Genomic DNA, 19,077 nt, shown 5'->3' with positions numbered 1-19,077 from the left:
GCAAATCTAAGAAATTGTTATCTATATCATTGATTGAGATTTTCCACATGAAGTCCAACTCCTAAGCAGACATCTGTCATTCAAATATATAGAATTATTCTTACTTCTTACAGATTAAAAGCTCATTTTTAGAGGACTATAGGTAATTAGAATAATCGAATATTGTTATTAATCTTCAAAACAAAATCAATCCTAATTTTTTTTAATAATATGGCTAGAGTTGCATCTTCTGTGGCTAATAATTGTAACATATGGATCACTGAGATAATTTGTCCAAATGAGTGAATAAGAGAGAATAGATGTACAATAAAGGAATATTCCATGATACTGCATAAATACTGTTTATAAGATTATTTCACATATTAATGTCTATGGGATCTTACAGCAAATAAGTTATAGGATTGCTATGGTCTGTTTGTGTCCTCTCAAAATTCATGTTGAGTTCTATACCCCAGTGTGACAGTGTTTGGAGGTGAGGCCTTGGAGAGATGATTAGGTCATGAGGGTGGAGCCATCATGAATAGGATTAGTGCCCCTATAAAAGGAGAGTGAGCTTCTTTGTCCCTTCAGCCACTTGAGGTTGCAATGATAGATAGCCCCAGGAAGCAGAGTCTCACCAGACATCTAATCAACCAAGGCCTAGATCTTGAACTGGAACTATGAGAAATAAATTAAACTAAAATTACACTATTGGGACTACACCAAAAGCTTCTGCACAGTGAAGGAAACCATCAACAAAACCAAAAGACAACCTACTGAATGGGAGGATATTTGCAAATGACATATCCGATAAAGGGTAATATCCAAAATATTCAAAGAACTTGTACAACTCAGCACAAAAACCCCCCAAGTAACCCAATTAAAAGGGCAGAGGAATTGAATAGACATTTTTGCAAAGAATACATACAGATGGCCAAAAGACATATGAAAAGATGCTCAACATCACTAATCATCAGGGAAATACAAATTTAAAAAACCATAATGAGATATCACCTTACATCTGTCAGAATGGCTAAGATCAAATACACAAGAAACAACAGGTGTTAACAAGGATGTAGAAAAAAGGAACTCTCATGCACTGTTGGTGGGAATGCAAACTGGTGCAGCCACTGTGGAAAACAGTATGGGATTTCCTCAAAAAGTTAAAAATAAAATTACTATATGATCCACTAACTCCATTACTGGGTATTTACCCAAAGAAAATGAAAACCAATTTGAAAAGATATATGCACCTCTATGTTTATTGTAGCATTATTTATGATAGCCAAAATATGGAAGCAACCCAAGTGTCCATCAATAGATAAATGGATAGAGAAGATGTGGTATATATATGAGTTATTACTCAACCATTAAAAAAAAGAAAGTTTGCCATGTGCAACAACATGGACGGACCTAAAGGATATAATGCTAAGTGAAATAGATCAGCTAGAGAAAGACAAATACCATATTATTTTACTCGAGTGGAATTTAAGAAACAAAGCAATGGAAAAGAAAGAGAAGGGAAGGAAAGGGGAAAAAAGAGGGGGCAAAGAAAGAAAGAAAAGGAAGAAAGAAAGAAAGAGAGAAAGAGAGAAACTCTTAAATATAAAGAATAAATGGTGGCTGCCAGATGGGAGGTCCATGGGGGTGTACATACAAGGACTTAAGAGTACACTTATCTTGATGAGCACTGAGACATGTACAGAATTGTTGAATCTATTAAAAAACAATCCATTTGTTGTTGTTTATAAGCTATCCAGTTTATGGTATTCTGTTATAGCAGCTAAATGGACTAAGACAAGGATATAAAACTCTTATTTTATAAACAAAGAGGATTAAAATTGAAAGGAGAAAGAACTAATATTTTGCACTTACACAGTGGGTCACGGGGCAAAGAATTAAGAATTAGGATTCCTAGAGCCATAAAATAGATAACTCTACCTCCTTTCTTCCATGCCTACATTAAATGGTGTTTTTCAAAGATGAAAAAGACACAATCACTATTTTTAGATAATACACAGTTTAGCTTGGAAAATCTGTTTTTAATTTTATCAGAACCAAATCACTTCTACCTTATTTAGAATGATGGTGAATTAAGAACCAAAATGGAGGTTTTGCAACTTTTAAATACTAACTCCTACCTGTTAACATTCTTTGGTTACTTATTACATGATAATAAAGAAGTATAACAAGTATGGAGATACAATTAATCATTAATAACAAATGTGCTCCTTAGTTTTACTTTGAAATTATGATTGCATGGATTTTCTCAAACTGCCAACCATCTTATGGGAAGAGATGATGAAAAAGATCAGATATTATTTTCATTTATGATGGTGATATCAAGGCTTCAATTAGCATAGAGCTTGAGGAGTAAAAGTATTTATTGATGACACACATAGTAAAAAAGACCGTAGTCTTGGAAAGCCACCATAACTGGTTTGGGATCTTAGCTTCTTCACCAGCTAAATAATTTTGAGCAAGTTGCTTAATCTCAGCCTCAATTTCCTCATTAAGAAATAGTTATAAAAATAATACATATACCATAGGTGATTGAGAGGTTAAATGTACAGGTTCAAGTACACACTATGTGCTCAATAAAAGTTACTAGAATGTGACACATGCCTGAGTCTGGCAATATACCTGCATTATCTTAATAGATCCTCAAAGCAACTATTGTATATGTACAATTATTTCTAATTTGAGGTGAAAAAAAATTTTGCAACTCTCTGTGGTTAACCCCAGATATCCTGTAGGATAATTTAAGGAAGAAATCTTTTACTCTAAGAGTTAGCAGTAGGTGTAGAAGCCCTGTTCAAATAGAACTTGGTAAGAAATATGAATATGGAGCACAAGATGGCAGTCCTCAATAAAAGGCCAGTACTTATCCTTTTGCTCTTGAGAAAACATGGGAAGGAAGCCTCCTGCATGTTGGAAACACTTCAGAGAAGGTGAATATTCATCATGGGCTTTAATAAAATTCAGAACCAGTGTTGTAGCCATCATAAAATTGTCATTGTAGGGTCTCTTTTGTGGCAAAGTCACCCTCATTTTTCTTCCTGAAATAGGGCCTCTTTTATGGCAGAAAAATAGGAATTTGTTTCCTCATTTCTAAGATGAGAGTGCAGAATAAACAAGATATTCTCTGACATCTCTACCTATTTTTAAATTCTTTAACTTCTTGTCAAGTGCTCAAGTCAGTGATTTCTTTTATCCTTTAAATAGATTTTATTCTTAGTAGCAATGTGTTGTACTTTTAATTTTTTTTTGAATTAAGCTGACAAAGTAGGATTCCCAAAATTTTGTTACTCTAACCTTAAAGATAATAGACTTTATTTTTTAGTATAGTTTTATCTTTACAAAAAAACCAGATAGTACAGAGTTCCTTATATGCTCCCCACCCTGCTCCCACCTGAGTGCACAGTTTCTTCTATTATTACCATCTTTCATTAGTATAATTCACTTGCTGTAATTAATCAATGTTGATACATTAGTATTAAATAAAGTCCCCAGTTTACATTAATGCTCACTTTTGTGCTGTACAGTTCTTTTGACACAGGCAATATTACATTATCATACAGAATAGTTACACCGTTGCAAAGATCAATTCTTTACCAATCCAGTGCTTTCCCTTCTCCCAAGCCCATAACAACCACTGATCTTTTATTGTCTATATAGTTTTACCTTTTCCAAAACATTTTATGATTGGAATCATACAGAATGTAGCCTTTTCAGACTGGCTTCTTTCACTTAACAATATGTCAACATCAACAAAATAACTTTCTGGGCCTTTGATCAGGAGTTGAATTACAGATCAAGCTGGGAAGAACAGACATCTTAACAGTATTGAGTCTCTTAGTCTCATTCCATTTTGCACACCTATTTAATTTTTTCATTGATGTGTTGTAGTATTCTGCATACATATATTGTACATATTTTGTTACATTTATGCCTAAGTATTATTTCACTCTCTTTGGTGTTTTTAATTTCAAGTTCTAATTGTTTGTTGCTGGTATATAAGATGGCAATTGACTTTTATATAGTAACCTTATATCCTGTAACCTTATTATAACTATTTGTTTCAGTAGCTTTTTATTGTTGTTTGTTGATTCTTTGAGAGTTTTTACATAGACAATCATCTCATTTACAAACAAAAACCACCTTTTTTTTCTCAATCTGATACCTTTTATTTTTTAAGATTTTATTTATCTATTTGACAGAGAGGGGGAGGGAGAGAGAGAGAGAGAGAGAGAGAGCAACACAAGCAGGGGGAGTGGCGCAGAGGGAGAGGGAGGGTAAAAGCAGGCTCTCCCACTGAGCAGAGAGCCAGATGTGGGGCTTGATCCCAGGACCCCGGGATCATGACCTGAACCAAAGGCAGCCACTTAACTGACTGAGCTACCCACGTGCCCCCTGAATACCTTTTCTTTCCCTCTTACATTAGCTAGGATTTCCAGGACAATGTTGAATAGAGTAGTGTGAAGAGATATCTTGCCTTATTTCTGATGTTGAAAGGGGAAGTATCTAGTTTCAACCCATTACCTATAAAATTAATTACAGATTATTTGTAGATGTTCTTTATGAAGTTAAGGAAGTCACCCTCTCTTCCTAATTTGCTGAGAGTTTTATGAATGAATGTTGGGGTTTTGTCAATTTTACTTTCCCTAAATTTATTAAGGTGATAATATGATGTTTCTTCTTTAACCTGGCCATGTGGTAAAATACATTAACTGAATTTTGAATGTGGAATTACCCTTGCATACATGGAATAAATCCCAGTTGGTTGTGGTGTTTAATAGTTTTTATACATTTTTGGGTTTGATTTGCTAATATTTTATTAAGGATTTTTACATTTATATTTATGAGATAGATCAGTCTGTAGTTTTTCTCTCCTATAATGCTTTTATTTTATTTTGGTATTAGTGTAATTCTGGCCACACAGAATGAGTTAGGAAATATTTTCTGTGCTTCTATTTACTGGAAGAGATTGTAGAGGATGGGAATAATTTCATCCTCAAATATTTGGTAGAATTTACCAGTGAAACCATCTGGGAATCATGCTTTATTTTATGGAAGTTTTCATTGTCAATTTTATTAATTTCACCAATTTCAGAACTGCCAGGGAAGATGGCAGAGTAGGAGGATACTATGTTCATTTCATCCTGTGGATGTACCTATATAACACCCACATCAGTGTAAATAAGCCAGAAAATCACCCAAAGAATGGCAGAACAGATTCCCCACAGCTAAATGTAGAAAAGAGACCACATCAAAAAGGGTAGGAAGGACAGAGACATGGCTGGGAGCAAAACTGACCAGTGGGACTGTCCACAGGAGTGAGGGCAGAGGATCAGACTCCACATTGGGTACCCCAAGCACAGGGCACTCACACTGGGAAAACTAATCCCCATAACATTTTGCTTTGAATATCAGAGGTGGGTTACTTTGGCAAGTTCTTACAATCAGTCAGGCTTAACACCTGGAACTTTAAAAATCAGCAGACACTAATCTGGGAGAGCCAGAGGGCAACAGGCAACTGAGTCCCCACCCTTGAAGAGACAGCAATAACCATCCAGATACAGCGTAGAAGCAGCAGTTAGAAAAATGCGTGGGGTATACTGGAGGAGGATTCATTTACTAGTCTCAGGCTTATGCTGGAGGGTCAGGGACCTTTGGGAGACTTCTCCAAGAACAAAAAAGCTGGCAGGCACAATTTCCCACCCTACCCCCTAGCCTAAATATACAGACACATGTGGGAACTACTGTAGAACAAACACTGTCCATCTAACTTGCTAAGAATGAAACTCGCCCCGCGCCCCCCAGCCAATTCTCATGTGGAAATAGCTGTGTGGTAGTATGCAAGAAGCCCTGACAGGGTCCAGCACCACCCCAACGTGACTCCTGCCCCAGGGAGATGGGAATATAACCACACACACCAGTCCAACCATGGCCCTAGCAATGGGCTGGGGGCAGACATCAGCTCTGACTTCAGGCCCAACCCACCAATGAAAGCTTTTCAGGGGCCAAGACAGGGAGAGCACCCTGCAGTTCAGTGTTACCACGGCTTTGGCAAACATCTGGCCTAACTCAGCTCAAGCTCATGGCTGCCCCAAACTAGTCCACTAACAACACAGGTACCAAATTCTGCCCACAAATGGCAAAAAGAGCCATTTCAGACAATTGTACTGTAGGCAAACATGGCTCAACCGCAACACTAAGACATACACGACACACCTACAAGACACTCCTGGAGCACCAGTTTCTGGCGAACATTTCACTGCAGGGCACTACAGAACCTCTCCTTATGGCTGCTACTTCCAAGAATAGGAGCTACAGCTGACTTTCCTGATACATAGAAACAGACACAGAAAGTAAGACAAAATGAGGAAGACTGTCCCAAATCAAAGAGCAGGATAAAATCACAGCAAGAGAGCTAAACAAAGCAGAGATAAGTAATATGCCTGATAAAAAAATTTAAAGTAATGTTCATAAAGATACTGGACTTGAGAAAAGAGTGGAAGACTTCAGTGAGACCCTCAATATAGAGATAGAAAACATAAAAAGAAGCAATCAGAGATGAGGAACTCAATAACTACAACTAAAAATACAGTAAAGGGAATAAATAATATTAGAGGAAGGAGAATAACACATCATCGACCAAGAGAACAGAGTAATGGAAAGCAATCAAGATGAACAGGAAAAAGCAAAAAGAATAAAAAATGAGAATAGGTTAAGATAACTCAGTGACACCATCAAGCATAATACCAGCCATGTTCTAGGGATCCCAGAAAGAGAAGTCAGAAAAGAAGGTGGAAATTTTATTTGAAGAAGTAATAGCTGAAAACTTTCCCAAACTGGGGAAGGAACCAGAAACCCAGATCCAGGAGGCACAGAAAGCCTCCAACAAATTCAACCCAAGGAAGTCCACACCAAGACACATATTAATTAAAATGACAAAAAGTAGTGATAAACACAATTAGAAAAGCAGGAAGAGAAAAGAAAACAGTTACATACAAGGGAAACCCCAAAAAGCTATCAGCCGATTTTTCAGCAGAAACTTTGCAGGCCAAAAGAGAGTGGCACAATATATTCCAAGTGCTGAAAGAAAGAAAAAATACTACAATCAAGAATATTCTCTTCAGCAAGGCTATCATTCAGAAGAAAGGGAGAGACAGAGTTTCCCAGACAAACAAAAGTTAAAGGAATAAAATTCCTAGAGGAAAGCACAGGTAGCAACTTTTCTGACGTGGGTAGTAGCAACATTTTTCTAGATATGTCTCCTGAGGCAAGGAAACAAAAGCAAAAATAAACTACTGGGACTACATTAAAAAAAAAGAAACTTCTGCACAGCAAAGAAAACAATTGACAAAAGAGAACCTACTAAATGGGAGAAGATATTTATAAACTACATATCCAAAATATATAAAGTACTTATACAACACTGTAAAACCAAATATTCCAATTAAAAATGGACAGAAGACATGAATAGACATAGCTCAAAAGTAGACATACAGATGACCAGTAGAAACACACAAAGATGCTCAACATCACTGATCATCAGGGAAATGCAAATTAAAACCACAATGAGATAGCATCTCATACCTGTCTAACAGCTAAAATAAAAAACACAAGGAACAAGTGTTGGTGAAAATGTGGAGAAAAAGCCCCCCACCCCCATGCACCTAGGGTGGGAATGAAATCTGGTGCAGCCACTGTGGAAAACAGTAGAGAGTTTCCTCAAAATAATTAAAAATAGAATAACCACATAATCTAGTAATTCCACTACTGCATATTTACCCAAATAATACAAAAACAGTAATTTGAAAAGATATATGTACCACTGTGCTTATTGCAGCATTATTTCAATAGCCAAAATATGGAAGTAACCCAAGTGTCCATTGATAGATGAATAAAGATGTTGTATGTGTATATGTATGTAATGGAATATTAGTCATAAAAAAGCATAAAATCTTGTCATTTGCAACAACAAGGGTGGATCTAGAAGGTATAATGCTAAGTGACATAAGCCCATCAGAGACAAATATCCTATGATTTCACTCATATGTGGAATTTAAGAAATAAAACAGATGCACACAAAAAAGAGACAAACAATAAAACAGACTATTGAATATAGAGAACAATCTCGCACTTTCCAGAAAGGAGATGGGTGGAGATGTATGAAAAAGGTGAGGGGGATTAATAGTACACTTATTGTGACAAGCACTGAATAATGTATAGAAGTGCTGAATCACTATATCTTATACCTGAACCTAATATAACACAGTATGTTAATTATACTGAAAGTTTTAAAAATTCTATGAATTTCACTAATAGAGATATACCTATTTTTATATCTCCTTATGTATGGTAATTTGTAATTTCAAAGGAATTTATCTATTATCTAGGTTATCAAACTTGTGGACAAAGAGTTTTACTGATTTTTCCAAAGAACCAGCTTTTTGTGTCATTGATTTCCTCTTCTGATTTCTTATTTTCAATTTTATTGACTTCTGCTATAATTATCATTTATTTTCTTCTCCTTGTGTTAGAATTATATTGCCCTTCCTTCTCCAGTTCCCTCAGATGGAAGCTTAGATTATTTTTAGATGTTTCATCTTTTTTAATAAATGCATGAAATGCTATAAATTTCCTTGTCTTACAACTTTTTTTTTTTTTAAAGATTTTATTTATTTATGTATTAGAGAGCGAGAGAGAGAGAAACAGCATGAGAGGGGAGAAGGTCAGAGGGAGAAGCAGGCTCGCCGCTGAGCTGGGAGCCCGATGTGGGACTCGATCCCAGTACTCCAGGATCATGACCTGAGCCGAAGGCAGTCGCTTAACCAACCGAGCCACCCAGGCGCCCCTGTCTTACAACTTTAATAAGTTATTTAGTTCAAAATATTCTTAAATTTTGTCTTAAGATGACTTCTTTGACACATGTGATATTTAGATGTGTGCTGCTTAGTCTCCAAGTACTTTGGAATTTTCCAAATATATCTGTTATTTTTAAAGAGTTTAAATTTAAATTTTAAGAATTTAGTTTTGTTGTGGTCTGAGTGTATACCCTGAATTATTTCTCTTCTTTTACATTTTTAATGTGTGTTTTATGGCCCAGAACATATTCTATCTTGGTGAATCTTCCATGTGAACTTGGGGAAAATGTAGTTCTGCTATTGTTAGATGATGTATTCTATAAATATCAATTAGCTCCAATTGATTGATTGGGCTGTTCTATTCAGCTATGTTCTTACTACTTTTCTGCCTACTGGATCTGTTCATGTTGAATAGGGGGATGTTGAAATCTCCAAATATAACCATAGATTCATCTATTTCTTCTTGCAGTTCTATCAGTTTTCATCTCATGTATGTTGATTCTCTGTTCAGTATACACACATTACTGTGTATTGTTGGATTGACCCCTTTTGTCATTATGTAATACTCCTCCCTATCCCTGATGATTTTCTGTGCTTTAAAGTCTGCTTTGTTAGAAATTAATATGGTCACTCCAGCTTTCTCTTGATTAGTGTTATCATGGTGTATTTTTCTGCATCCATTTACTTTTAATTTATCAGCATATTTATATATGTGGGTTTCTTCTAGACAGCATATAGTCGGGTGTTTTTTTTTAAAACTTACTCTGACAGTCTCTGTATTTGCTATATTTAGTCCATTTTAATTGAGTCATTATTGATACAGTTGAACTAATAGTTACCATGTTTGTAACTGTTTTCTATTTGTTGCACTTATTCTTTCTCTCTTTTTTAAAACGTCCCTTCTTTTCCTGCCTTCTGATTTCAAATGAGCATTCATTTGATTCTATTCTCTCTCTTCTCCTAGCATACCAATTGTCCTTCTTAAAAAAAAAAAAATTAATGGTTACTTCAGTTTGCAATATACATTTACAACTCAACTAAGTCCACTTTCATATAACACTGTAGTATTTCATGGCTAGTGTATTTAACTAATAAAAGAGCATTCCTAATTCTTTCATCTCATTCCATACAACATTTCCACAATTCATTTCACTTATGCATTTCAATTACCCAATACATCGTTGCTATCATTGCTTTGAACAAATTTTCTATCAGATTAAGAATATGAAAAATAAATTATTTTTTCATTATTCTCTATTGTGCTTCTTTTATGTTGATATGAGTTGTGACACATTTGAATTATTTCTGTCCTCTAAATTGTAGGAGGGGGTTAAAAGAGATAATCTTTTACCACTCTACTGGCTCTTAAATTTTTTGATCATTGGTTAAGGGCTCATGTCAGTGATTCTTTCACTGTTTAAATAAATTTTACTCTTTTAATAACAATATTTTGTGTTTTTATTTTCCTTTTGAATGAAGCCTACAAAGTATGATTGTAAGATTTTGTTTCCTCTGAACTTATTCTCAAATTCATAGCTAATTTCTCTTTAACTTTTCATGATTACATATGATGACAGCACAATAAAACTTGTAAAACAAATTAAATACTCCAAAATGTGCATGGTGCTTTTCTCTCATTGATCAGATTACTGCTTAGAATAATTGCTTTAAAAAAAAAAAAAAAACCCATGCATTTCTTTTATAATTAGAAATTTAAATATCAGAATCCTATGAACATGTCTGCATAAATGGTTGTTTGATTATTTTTTTAAATACTAAATCAGGTCATGCTACATTAAGAAATCAATTTAAGAAAAATCCGGTTGATTATGGCACTCTTTAATCTCCCACTATTAAAGCTGTCCCTTTTTCTCTACTTAAGCTGACTCTTTTCCAATGATTAATTGTCAACCTGGGATTTTTCAGGGTGTTTGTGCACTGATATGGCTCAGCAGGAATGCCTAAACAGAACATTAACATGAGCAGTGGTGTGGGAAAATTAAAGATTAAAAGTTGCATTTCATTTTCTAATCACTGGGAGGACAATTTGCCCCTGGGATGCTTCCTTTAGCAGGTTGCAAACCCAAAAACTGTATATAATAGGAATGCTTTGATTTTACTTAGAACTGAACTCTTACCTTAAGATGGAAATTTTTAATATGCATAGGTGTGCTGAATTATATTGATTTGTCTTGTTTTTTTGTCTTGAAGTAGCAGGATATTATAAAAACAAATGAGATAACTATTTTAAAAATTCTTAGAAAAACTATAGAGGAAATACTTTTTCTCCTTTCTTGCCTATTATGATCATAAGCATCATACAAGCCATCTGTACCATCATCTTTTCTGTGAAATATTCTTTAACTCTTACTGTGGGTTAATTAATGATTGTATTTTCACAGTTTCTAAGCCATTTGTGCACACCTCCTTGTATCATATCATATATATCATTGTATTTTAATAAGCATGTTGGGTCTGCCCATTTAAGTATATCCCTAGCAAATTAACTGCTGTGCAAAAAATGACAGTTGGAATAATTAACATTTTTTGGTACTTTTATTTGACCTAGGCTTCAGATGTATCATGCTTATCCTCATAACAGCCTTTTAGAAGTTTAGAGAGGCTGTCACATTAAGCATCGTTGCAGCAATTATTCAGTAATAATGCAAGTTGGGACTTAAATCCAACTAGATCTGTCTTATTTCAAAGGCTGGTTTTTCCCCAACATAGCATATGGACATACTCCTAAATGACAATGTAAGAGTTACTAATTTTTAAGATTTCTTTATTTATGTGTTTTTGAGAGAGAGAGAGAGAGAGAGAGGGAGTGAGCACGAGCCGAGGGAGGGATAGAGGGAGAAGCAGAGGAAGCTCTATGCGGGACTCCATCCCAGGACCCAGGACCTGAGCCTAAGGCAGATGCATAACCAACTGAGCCACCCAAGCAACCCAGAGTTACTAATTTTTAAACACATAACAGGCAGTAAATAATAGTGTTGGGATTTTAGTTTAATGCTATGCAGTTCTGAAGCCCTACCATGAAAAATATTTGAATAATGAAACAAACAAGCAAAACAATGTGTATGTGAGCATAATTCTGGCTGCTGTCATGACTACCAAACTCAATAGCTTTGAACAAGTGGTTTCATTGCTAATTCATATAAGTAGTCCACAGACTTCCCAAACCGTTGTTTTTCATGAGGGGCAGGCAGAGGATTATGTTCTGTAGAGTTATTTGGGATTTCAGGCTAATGGAGTTTGTGCCACCTGCAATATGGCACAACTTCCCAGCTCTTTTTTGGTCACCAGCTATCCAGCTAACAGAAAGGGAAGAAGTTAGAGTATCACACACAGAAGCTTTTTATAGGCAGGATCCAGTGTGGTACACACCACTTCCTTTCTTTTCCATTGGCAAGAACTCCCAAAAATGACCATGACTATCTGGATCGGAGGCTGGAAAATATAGTCTACATGCCAGAAATAGGAATACCTAGCCAGTTCAACAGCAGGCTGATCTCCTATTCACCAGTATCCATTTCCCCACTTGGAATCATCTCTCCAAAAGACCAACCAATGGTTCTACTCAATCACCGTGTCTGACTCAGTATTTTTGCATTTGATCTCTTAAGGAACACCCTTTTCCAGCTGTAACCTCAAATCAGTGAAAAATACCAGCAACCAAAATTATTATCAACAAACTAGTAGTAGTAAGTCCTCGAATTTGATATATGCAAGTGTCCTATCCTCTGAGTGTTAAGTGGTAGTTTTTGCCCACATTTGCTTCAGATAAATTTTTGGTAAACTTAATTGTAATAGTTTCTGATCTGTCTCTAAATTAGGAATCAAAATTTTTGTTGGTGGGAAAACAAGTAATAAAAAAGCAATTTTGGAAAAGTAACAGAATCTACAAGATAGAGAATGCAGGTTTTAGCATTCAAAATTTAGTTATGTGTATCTGTTCCTTGCCCAGGATGTAGATGAAAAGCAGAGACATTATCTCAATTAAACACATGGATGTTGTAGAGATCTAAAATATGTAAATACAAAATATGAGGAAAATGCATAGTGTTTGAATTAATATTAAAGGTACTTTACAAGGATGGCATAATTTACTTTTCTATTCAGCAAAGCATGTAAGAAATGCCATCATAATTCTAGTTTCCAAGCACAAGATTTGCTGAGCATGTTCTTCTGTGTTTTTGAAGTATTTGTACCAGATGCATAAAATTGCAAACCACCTGAAATTTTATGAGCATTATTTGTTATGTCACATCAAGGTTTTAAGTGTAACATATTCTAAGGCCAGCAGAATACTTCATAAACACAAGGAAAGATGTGTTTGGAAGACAATTTACAGCTAACATGAAGGTAATAGTGAGTGAGAGCTGGCTTTAAGAATGTTTTCAGAGATGCTGAGCAACAAGATAAATGTTTGTTATGAAGCATGTTTCACACAAGGTCAGAAAAAGATTGAGTGCAATTATCTCTCTGTGAGAGAGAGTCTTAACAATTAAGATTAGTTATTTTAACTTGTTTGTCCAGACAGCTTCAGAAAACACATTTATCTCATGTTTTTAATATCCATTGATAGATATTTATAAACACTGAGGAATAAATCTACCTTAAAATGGAGATGAGAATATGTTAATATTAACTACTGTTTATCAAGTCCTGTACTAGAATCATTTCATACATTTTCCATTCAAATACAATTATTATATTTAATGATTATATTAGAGATCTGAAGATCCAGGTTTTGTGGGACCTAAAGTTTATACAATTTATGTGGCTATGCATTTTGTAATTTTTTTTTCATATTGTATACAGGAAAGATTTCATGCAATTGGCAGGCATTGAAGCTTAATCTTCTATAGCTTTGTGGCAAAACTACTTCTGCCTATAGTAGAGATGAGAAAACTAAGTCTTAGAAAAGTCAACTAACTTTTATAATAATAAGTGGTAAAGCTGACATTCAAACCCATGTGCTTCTGAATCTATAGACCATGCTCTTTCAATTCAAAGTGTGGATGATTAGAAAATTGACCTAAAAAGATGGGGAGCGTGTACCAACCCTGGTAGATCGAAGGAGACACTGCCTTATTTGCCATTCCTTTAGCCATTGGACCCAAGTATCCTGCTAGGTCTGTGCACAAATTCATAGAAGTGGTCTGTCTCTCTCCCCGCCCCGGCCTTTTTTTTCTCTGTCTCCCTCCCCCACCTTCTCTTTCTCTCCTTAGAGCAGTCAATTTGTATTTTACTGGGAAAATGATGGCATTATGTAATCATTATCTCTGTACCTTTCTTTCTCCTCCCCTCAACTAACAGTTCATCAGAGAAAGTTATTATATCTAATTGATTTTTCTATCTCCAGTGCTTTGGACAGTGCTTGAAACACAGCAGGTTCTCAATGACTATCTGCAATGTATCTGAATATATAATAGAAAATCTTTCATACTCAATAGATGACAATTTTTATGAATAAAGATCTATAAAAATAATTCATACTTCTGATCTAAAACAAGTGTTGATTCATACATGTGTAAATTAACCTCACCTCCTCTATTTTATGCTTCTCAAAGTCAGAAAATGGCAGAATGTTCACTAGATATTTTGTCAGAAATATCATCTGAGCTCTGAGGATGGTCTATCTCAAGATATCAAAGTTACTGACATCAGTGCTAAGAGGATAACTTACACTGTTTCTTACAATACAAACTGCTTGTAGGAGTCATCTTTTAACTGTTGAATATTTGGCTTCTCCCATCCAAAGTGCAGCCATCATACATCTTTATAGTGTGCCCGGAACCATAAAAATAAGCTAATAGTGTCAGAAAACACTGCAAAAGAAAGAGTTAACAAGCAAAGAAGTAACCGTGCTTCGCATGTAGATAATGACTGTTTCAGTCACTATTTGTACTCATTCTTTAACAAATGCCAGAATCTCACTTTAAAATAATTTAAACCTAAAGAGAATTATTGGTTGTAAGAAAGAGAACTAGTAAGAATGGTTTTCAAAACGAAAAATTTGAGAAGTTAAACTACATCAGTTCTTTCCTCTCCCAACCCACCTCAGATTCTCTAATCTTTTGTATTTATTTCCTTGCACTACAGATGTGCTTTCTTCACTTTGAAGAGCACACAGTGGGCAGGACCTTTCAGGGATAAATCTAGAATTTTGGCAAATATAAGAAAGGGACCATCTCCTGTCTTCTTCAGTCAGAATTCTCCAGTTTTTGGCACCTGCCCACTTCCAACAACTTGGTTGTGGGTCCAAACCAGCAATCAATAACTAGAGGGAAAAAAGTAATTTCTCAAAAGAAGGGGTACAATTTTAACCAGAAAAAAAAAAAAAAAACTGTATGTCTACCATAGAAGTGGCTCTTTCATATTAAAATGAAAAATGTATACATGCAGTATATTCTGGAGTACATACCATAGTTTCTATAAATGTGTTACATATTCCCATTTTTTCAAGTTCTCACATAATCTGTCTCAACTATATATATCCATAACTTCAAATTCTCCAGATTCATTACCCTTAGTATTGAAATTAATCATTACTGTTTTATATCTATCCTATTTATGTACTTAAACATTGCTATGCACTTAACTCTTAGAAGCATAATTTTAGTTCATTTTAATTCTGAGTAGACCCTGTTCATCTAACTTACTGAACATGTTGTTAAATACCCAGGGTATATTTTTTTAATCCCACTCATTCATTTCAATTCCATTGCTGCTTATTAATGTCATCTCATAAGGAAGCAATCTAAAATGAGGAAATAGCAATTAAAATATCCATGCAATTTTTGCCTTTCCTGAGTTTTGTTCCTCAACTTTCACAATTAGTTTTAGAGCAGCAAGTAGTGTGACTAAATATATTTATTGAAGTTTTCTTTTTATAATTTTATAGTCTATAAACTTTGTCTCAACAAGTTTTATTATGTATATCACCGTTTACTAGCTTTCCATTTGAGGGGATTTTAAATGATGTATGTAATTCTTTAAGAACTTAGCTTTTATTTTTTTATTTTTTTTGTTATGTTATATTAGTCACCAAACATTACATCCTTAGTTTTTGATGTAGTGTTCCATGATTCATTGTTTGCATATAACACCCAGTGCTCCATGCAATACGTGCCCTCCTTAATACCCATCACCGGGCTCACCCAACCCCTCACCCCCTTCCCCTCTGAAAACCTCAGTTTGTTCCCCGTTCTCATGGTTCATCTCTCCCTCTGATTCCCCCCCCTTCATTTTTCCCTTCCTTCTCCTAATGTCCTTCACGCTATTCCTTATATTCCACACATAAGTGAAACCATATGATAATTGTCTTTCTCTGCTTGACTTATTTCACTTAGCATAATCCCCTCCAGTTCCATCCATGTCAATGCAAATGCTGGGTATTCATCCTTTCTGATGGCTGAGTTAACTTAGATTTTAAAAGTTAAGAGTTATCCCCTTATCCTTCTTCTCATTGTCATATCTCCCATGTATTTATTGTTTGTTAAATCTCCTGAGATCTCAGGCCCAGAGGTTGGGATTAGGTCCATTATAAATCAAGCACAAAATTATGTTTCTCTCTGTAATACATATCATCCATATAGAAATCTATAATAGCTTTTAAAAGACCCTTATCATCTCTGTGGAAATGAATTGCCATTTCTTCACATTATAGTTTATTTCACTCTAACACCCACAAAATTTGACTTATTAATACTGTAAAATATGTTGGGTTCTCTCTCCTCTCTACTAACCTTCAAAATCAGTGAACTAATAATGTTTTATTTATTTATTTTAATTTTTTTTAAGACTTTTTATTTATTTATTTGACAGAGAGAGACAGCGAGAGAGGGAACACAAGCAGGGGGAGTGGGAGAGGGAGAAGCAGGCTTCCCGCCGAGCAGGGAGCCCGATGCGGGGCTCGATCCCAGGACCCCGGGATCATGACCTGAGCCGAAGGCAGACGCTTAACGACTGAGCCACCCAGGCGCCCCAATAATGTTTTATTTTTGTTTTAATTTTGGTGAAAGATCTTCATGCTACGCCATATAGATTATTTTTTAACATATAAACTCATTCATTTATAAAACTCCTAGTTTCTGAAGCACTTTTTATTATAATAGGAAAGATCTCAGAAAAAGGCAAATTAATGATAATTAACACTCTTGAGAAATAGACATTACCAAAATTATTTTCATTGTTTACTCCAACTAATTACTTTCTAGACCCAGGAGGGATAGAATTAAAATTAACTTACATTGATCATTTTAATTTTAGAAAACAAATGTGGTGTATTATATACATCTACAAATACAATGCATTCTTTTTTTGAAAACAACCAGCCTAAAATATCAGAAGTTTGCTAATAGAATATTCCAAGTGAATTTTACATAATTACAAAACACATATGTTATTAACATTTTACTAGACCATGGCAAGTTTTAAAATTTGACATGATAGGTTACATGTTATGGCTGAAAGGATGGTCTCCAAAGATTTGGAAACACAAAGTAGACAAGAATGAGAAAACTACTAAAGACTGAAATGGCCTCTGAGACAGTCTATGAAATATGCAATAGTATCAAATTCTGCTGAATGAGTAAAGGAGGGAAACATTTTTAAGTTATTGCTTTCTGCAAGAATATAATGACCTAAAAAACAGTACATCAAACTGCAGTCAAACTGAGTTGGGCTATCATAAAATCCTTCTTTTATGGAGCAACCATACTGCCAATTACCAATTTTTAAAACAATATACACACGGCCACTTTTGCATAATATTTGCAATTTATCTTATATATTATTTGTTTCATGCCATTTTATTAATGAATCATATAGTATTTCTTATACCTTCATATTAAAATAAATTATGTTGAGGGGCACTTGGGTGGCTTAGTCAGTTAAGCGCCTGCCTTTAGCTCAGGTCATGATCTCAGGGTTCTTGAATCAATCCCCTCGTCAGGCTCTCTGCTCAGCTGGGAGCCTGCTTCTTACTTTCCCTCTACCTGCCTCTCTCCCCCCTGCTTGTGCTCCCTCTGTCAAATAAATAAATAAAATCTTTAAAAATAAAATAAAAAAATAAATTATGTTGAGGTAGAGTGGGAATATCTAAAATGTCATGGAAACAATCATTTAAAATTCATAGAGAAACAAATTTACTCCAGTAAGATTACTACTTTAAAAATAATCAAATAATAAAGAAAATAAGGGTGAATATCCTAGGTTGTATTAATTATACTTCTGTCTTCTTAAGCACATCTAAAATTACCTAAATCTTTTGACCTGAATATTAAAAATATATAACTTTGAATATTAGAAGAGGTATAAAAGACCTGTTCATTCCATGATGTCATTAAGAAGCATTATTATTTTCAGGGACAGGCCTCCTTCAAGAATCCTGACATATCTCCACTGTCCTTGGTCTTTAATGAAGGGTAATTTAGGGAGTGATACAACAGCTAAATCCTTATGGATATAATGTTTCTTACATCTCTATTTCATTTTAGTCTCTATTCAAAGTTAATTTGCTTAAGATATTTCTCTGATGACTATATCAAAAATGGACCTACTGTCACTCTCTATACACTCAACCAGCTTTACTTTTATTCAAGTACTCATCATACGTCCCCATATTTTCATACATATAACAGTTTAAATTTGGAATATTCCTTTGTTTACTAATTTGTCAACCCCTCCATTATAATGGAAGCTCAAAGAGTCAGAGGTTGTTTATTATTTTATCCTCAATATCATCAGGGTCTGGTTCATGGAAGGTACTCAAGAAATATTTGTTATAGGAATATTTGACAGCCAAAGAAATAAAAATCTTATTTAAAGAAAGCATGCAAATCAAAAAGAAGATATTCATCAATCAGAGGCCTGATAAATGAATAAGTCTGGGAAAAGCCACATATATTGATGATTTTGCATTCAAGTCTCTTACCTAGGAGCACCTTAGATTGGAATACTTAGGTCAACAGAGAGGGCAAGAGGGAGAAATGTGGCAGAGATTAGTGGCATCATTGAAAGTCCATGTATTAAACAGTTGATATTCTCTCCCTTTTCTACCGTTCCCTTAGGAAAAATGGTTTACATAGAGATATTTATCACCAGGACAAAAGAGAAAATAAATGACAAGTCTGCCCCTCAAAATTGATCACACAGTGTGAGTTCAACTAGGACAAATGATGGGACTTAGTGTCTCAGTGTAAAACCATTTGCA

At 34.8% G+C, this 19,077-nt stretch overlaps 2 long non-coding RNA genes across 3 annotated transcripts in view; one reads left to right on the top strand and one right to left on the bottom strand.

The window, feature by feature from the left end:
- LOC118529453 (uncharacterized) overlaps nucleotides 1-10,030 on the top strand; it is a 306,217-nt gene extending 296,187 nt beyond the window's left edge. Inside the window, exon 5 of the long non-coding RNA XR_013447139.1 lies at nucleotides 8,660-10,030. This is a non-coding gene — a long non-coding RNA (uncharacterized LOC118529453). The remainder of the gene's footprint in view (nucleotides 1-8,659) is intronic.
- LOC118526748 (uncharacterized) overlaps nucleotides 1-19,077 on the bottom strand; it is a 502,548-nt gene that overhangs the window by 68,788 nt on the left and 414,683 nt on the right. The gene's annotated exons all lie outside the window — the stretch shown is intronic.

This window comes from Halichoerus grypus, chromosome 1 (genome assembly GCF_964656455.1).
Source record: "Halichoerus grypus chromosome 1, mHalGry1.hap1.1, whole genome shotgun sequence".
NCBI lineage: Eukaryota > Metazoa > Chordata > Mammalia > Carnivora > Phocidae > Halichoerus > Halichoerus grypus.
The sequence above is the reverse complement of the archived record's forward strand: the minus strand, read 5'-3'. Positions and strand labels throughout refer to the sequence as shown.